The sequence below is a fragment of the Bison bison genome, unplaced genomic scaffold (assembly GCF_000754665.1).
Source record: "Bison bison bison isolate TAMUID 2011002044 unplaced genomic scaffold, Bison_UMD1.0 scf7180017863702, whole genome shotgun sequence".
In the NCBI taxonomy this organism is placed as follows: domain Eukaryota; kingdom Metazoa; phylum Chordata; class Mammalia; order Artiodactyla; family Bovidae; genus Bison; species Bison bison.
The window spans coordinates 4,331,828-4,337,570 of NW_011494274.1; positions in this window are offsets into that span (position 1 = coordinate 4,331,828).

Consider the following 5,743-nt stretch of genomic DNA (forward strand, 5'->3'; position numbering starts at 1 on the left):
AGCTTAGTTCAGTTGCTCAGTCGTGTCCGACTCTTCGCGACCCATGAATCGCAGCACGCCAGGCCTCCCTGTCCATCACCAACTTCCAGAGTTCACCCAGACTCATGTCCATCAAGTTGGTGATGCCATCCAGCCATTTCATCCTCTGTCGTCGCCTTCTCCTCCTGCCCCCAATCCCTCCCAGCATCAGAGTCTTTTTCCAATGAGTCAACTCTTCGCATGAGGTGGCCAAAGTATTGGAGTTTCAGCTTTAACATCAGTCCTTCCAAAGAACACCCAGGACGTATCTCCTTTAGAATGGACTGGTTGGATCTCCTTGCAGTCCAAGGGACTCTCGAGAGTCTTCTCCAACACCACAGTTCAAAAGCATCAATTCTTCAGCGCTCAGCCTTCTTCACAGTCCAACTCTCACATCCATACATGACCACTGGAAAAACCACAGCCTTGACTAGACAGACCTTAGTTGGCAAAGTAACGTCTCTGCTTTTGAGTGTGCTGTCTAGGTTGGTTATAACTTTCCTTCCAAGGAGTAAGCGTCTTTTAATTTCATGGCTGCAGTCACCATCTGCAGTGATTTTGGAGCCCCCCAAAATAAAGTCTGACACTGTTTCCACTGTTTCCCCATCTATTTCCCATGGCGTTCAGTAAATGATAACAATTGAGAAAGACCACCTGAGAAGCAGGGAGCTGGTGAAATGGGTGCAGGTGGTCAAAGATACAGATTTCCAGCTTTGAAATGGTTGAGTCGTGCAGATGTAGTATGCGGCACGGTGACTGTAGTGCGTATTGTATTACGGTGTGTAATATTGTATTGCATATTTAAAAGTAGCGGGGGAGCTGGCGGATATTGAAAATTCTCATTATGAGGAAAAAAGTTTGTAACTATGTATGTGATAGATGTTAACTGGAGTTATTGTACTGTTAAGAAAAAAATGTTGCCTGCCATTCCAGTTCTGCAAGGATAAAGCATTAGTCACTGCAGTTACCCACCGACCGTGTGCCCTTAAGGGAAGTCAGGATGGAGAAAAACAGGAAACATTCTATTTTTTGGATATACTTTCCCTGAGAATTCCTTGATGGTCCAGTGGTTAGGACTCCCCACTTCCACTGCTGGGGGCACAGGTTTGATCCCTGGTCGGAGGAACAAAGATTATGGAAGTTGCTAGGTGCAGCCCCCAAAAAGCCATAATTATACTTGCCCATAGATAGTTAAGATGCCTATTTAAGGAAAAATTTCAAATGACCACAGAGTCTTACCTCTTCTTATACATAGAAAAGCTGTAAAATTATTAACTTGAGATGCCTGTTCTTAGTGATTAGCAGTACTTTTGAAGCTTGACTACATGCTTTCCCCCTGCAAAAAAAGTTTCTATATAGCCTGGCTTCTCCCTTGCTGCTTTGAAGCAGTTCCTCAGAGCTTTCTGAGAGGTCATCTCCTGGGCTGTAGTCCTCAGTAAGGTACCAAATAAAACTTAACTTACAGCTTTCACATTGTGCAAGTTTTCTTTCTGTTAACAGTGGTGATCATTTTGCAATACATAACAAATATGAAATCTTTATGGTGTATACCTTAAACTAATGTTGTGTTGACTACATCTCAATATTAGAAAAAATTTTAAACAAGCAAAAACGAAAGACTGCCTGAAATAGCCTTGGGTGCTGCATTTTCCTGATTCATCTGAAATACATCCTCCATAAAGATCAGTTTTGCTACTCAGAAGGTAGAGCTTGATACACATGTTCCCCTGAAACGAAGCACTTGAAGTTACTCTACCAGTGATTTTGTTGCTGTTTTTAGGGGCACTGGATCAGAATTTTAGGTCAAAATTTTGGGGTTGCATTAAGGCAGCAACCTCAAGTTGGGTGGGAATTATAAATTCCCTTCTGCAGCATCTGTTTCTCCTATAGGGAACAATAATACCTTCTTCCCACAGACTTTATGACAATTAAATAATAATAAAAAAAAAACGTATGTGAAAGGACTTTCAATTTTCTTTTTCTTTTTTTATGTTAATCCCAAACTTTTAACTTATCCCTCTCCCCCTCAATTTTCAAAATATATCACTGTTTTAAGGCTTTCAGGCAGTGATCGGGTATCAAAGTATTGGATATAAAAGATACAGAAAAACCCAATAGTGATTGTGCTAGAGCTAACAGAGAGTTTTAAAAATAGAAGGATGGCACACACATAATGTTTGAATCTCAGGGTCGGACAACCTGCGCAGAGCAGACACACCTCCATCTGCGGGGCTACCAGCCCGAGTTCCCAAGTGTCCCACCGCCCTCCACTCCTCCTGGAGATGATCGGCATTGCCTCCCACCCTGAAGGGAGGAGAAGGGAAGAAGGGAAGGCCGCAGGGGCTGGGCCATCCACGGCTGACGGACTGACTGACCCGGAGCTGGGGGTGGATTGTGGAAACTGAGGCTGGGACTGGAAAGTTCCCGCCCGGAGTGACGTGTCAGGTCAGAGTATCCCAGAGAAACTCTCAGGCCCCCAGTTAGGAAGTGCATGCCGAGTCAAATGGTCACACCCAAGAGCTGGGGACTGAAGAGAGACAAAATCGAAGCAAAGGCAGACGGAGAACAAGAACCTGTGAAGGTAATCGGGGAAGGCCAGGTCTGGGGAATCTCCTCAAATGGCCTTGGAGCCTATAGCGTACCTCACGGAGACCCGGCTTATGAAACCACCTGGCCGATGTGAAAAAAAACCTTCAAGGAAAAGTTGACCTACCTTGAGACCCCTCTTTCCCATAATTCTGTGACCGAAAGCAGGACTGATTGCTACGGTGGATTAACCTCTTTTTACAGAGGCTGGCGGTTTTCAGTCTAGGTATAATTTGCACACTGCTGAAATGCATCCCAGAGGTGGGGGCTGGGGGGCCAAAGGAGACTCAAAACTAGCTCACAAGGCCACGTCCAGGTGTGGACTGCGTCTGCCCAGAGGGAAGAGGAGGCTCATTCTTTGCTCAGAGGCGCTGCGAAGGACTCAGCTGCATCCTTGCACCCCTCAACTCTTACGCTGACGCTCCCGCGGTCAACGGGACACAGACGGAGATGCGCCCTTGGGCAGTAATCAGGGTTAGATGCGGTAATGAGGGTGCAGCCTGGTGACACGTGACTGCCCTTCTGAGCAGAGGCAGCCTCACACTTTACCCACACTCTCACAACAAGAAGGCTACCGTCCCCGGCTCAGGGAGTGAGCTCTCACCAGAGGTGCATCCTGCCGTCACCCTCATCTCGGACTTCCAGCCTCCGGAACTGTGAAAACTCCCTTTGTGCCTAAGCTAAACTAGTAGTCTGTGGTCTTTTCTTGTGGCAGCTGGAGTTTACTAAGCCAGGCCCCTGCAGGCCTTCTTCCAACACAAAGCCACCATACGGGACCACAGGAGAACTGGCCTCTAAGCCAGGCCCCTGCAGGCCTGCTTCCAACACAAAGCCACCATACGGGACCACAGGAGAACTGGCCTCTAAGCCAGGCCCCTGCAGGCCTGCTTCCAACACAAAGCCACCATACGGGACCACAGGAGAACTGGCCTCTAAGCCAGGCCCCTGCAGGCCTGCTTCCAACACAAAGCCACCATACGGGACCACAGGAGAACTGGCCTCTAAGCCAGGCCCCTGCAGGCCTGCTTCCAACACAAAGCCACCATACGGGACCACAGGAGAACTGGCCTCTAAGCCAGGCCCCTGCAGGCCTGCTTCCAACACAAAGCCACCATACGGGACCACAGGAGAACTGGCCTCTAAGCCAGGCCCCTGCAGGCCTGCTTCCAACACAAAGCCACCATACGGGACCACAGGAGAACTGGCCTCTAAGCCAGGCCCCTGCAGGCCTGCTTCCAACACAAAGCCACCATACGGGACCACAGGAGAACTGGCCTGACGCTCCCATGCTGCAGGTGCCAGAAAAGTATGATGACGCTTCATTTTCAAGACATGTAACTCAATTTAAAAGTATATTCTCCAAAAGCGCTCAAGGGTATTATATATTTTTATTTTTATGAATTTTAAATTTATTTGCAGACAATCAAGTGGAGTTATTCTGTCTGGGGGCAGAGACCTTAGAATAAAGTTTCTTGCCATCTCTAAGCACAGATCTGAACTCTATCAAGGTGTCATTATATATTGACAGTTATGGCTCTGCACTGGACTTGTAATAAATTCACACCTGTATATAAATGAGCAAATGACCTGGGAGTGGTCTTCTGGAGCTAGAAAAAGGATCCCATAAAGTGCAGATGAGTCACAGTGTCTCAGTACTTTGGGGGTAAGAATGGAGGCCATGTGGTGGACAGTGACCCCACCTGTCTTTTTCTCAGGCTAAGAGGATTCCCATCATGAAGTGAGGACCTCAGACTATATACCCAACTCCATTTTACACTTAACTCTTGCAATAAACTTTCCTTGCTCTGACTCGACACCCACTGTATTAGTTAGCTAGGGTCATAATGAAGCAGCGCAAACCAAGTGGCCTGTACAACAGAATGCATCATGTCACAGTTCTGAAAAGACTAGAAACTGCAAAATCAAGGTGGTTACAGGCTGGCTCAGACGGTAAAAAGTCTGCCTGCAATTCGGGAGACCCGGGTTTGATCCCTGAGTGGAGAAGATCCCCTGGAGAAGGAAATGGAAACCCACTCCAGTGTTCCTGCTTGGAAAATCCCATGGATAGAGGAACCTGGCAGGCTACGGTCCTTGGGGTCGCAAAGAGTCAGACACGACTGAGCGACTTCATGTTCACCAGGTTGGTTCCTTTCTTCTAAAGGCTGTAGGGGAGGGATCTGTTCCAGGCATCTCTCCCTGTCTTATAGAAGGCAGTCCTCTTCATGTCATCTTCCCTCTAGACATACCTGTCTCTGTTCAAACTTCCCCTTTTCATAAGGATGCCAGTCACACTGGATTAGGGCACACCCTGATACCTCATTTTAACTCTATTACCCCTGTACAGACCCTGTTTCTCTTCTTTATAGGGGTCAGGACATTTGTATTGTGTACGTATCTTTTGAGGGATACACAGCTCAAACCAGAATACTCACCAAAGGATCTTCTAGACAAAACCTGGCTTCCCTGAAGGTTCTCCTACGCAGAGAGAATATGGGAAGTAGGCACTTGGAGCTCTTCTCACTGCTCGTGAATGACTCATGCTGGGGACAGAAACCAAAACTCCCTGTCAACCCACAAAACCTGTCCACATGGATAAAGAAGCTGTGGTGCATATATGGAATGGAATATTTTTGTTGTTGTTCAGCCGCCAAGTCATGTCCGACTATTTGCGACCCCACGGACTGCAGAATGCCAGGCCTCCGTGTCCCTCACCATCTCCTGGAATTTGTCCAAGTTCATGTTCATTGAACGCCATCCTGCCTTCTCATCTCTGTTGCCCTCTTCTCCTATGTCCTCAGTCTTTCCCAGCATCAGCGTCTTTTCCAACAAGTCAGCTGTTCTCTCTCCTCTCCCTCTCCCCCTGCACTCAGATCCACCTGATGAGAATAGAATGGAAGATTACTCAGCCATAAAAAGGAACAGATTTGAGTCAATTGTAGTGAGGTGGAGGAACCTAGAGCCTGTTATACGGAGTGAAGTCAGAAAAAGGAAAACAAATATATATATTAACATGTATATGATATCTAGAAAAATAGTACTGATGAACCTATTTACAGAGAAGAAATGGAGACACAGAATACACAGTTGTGGACACAGAGAGGGAAGGAGAGGCTAGGACAAGTTGAGAAGGTAGCATTGA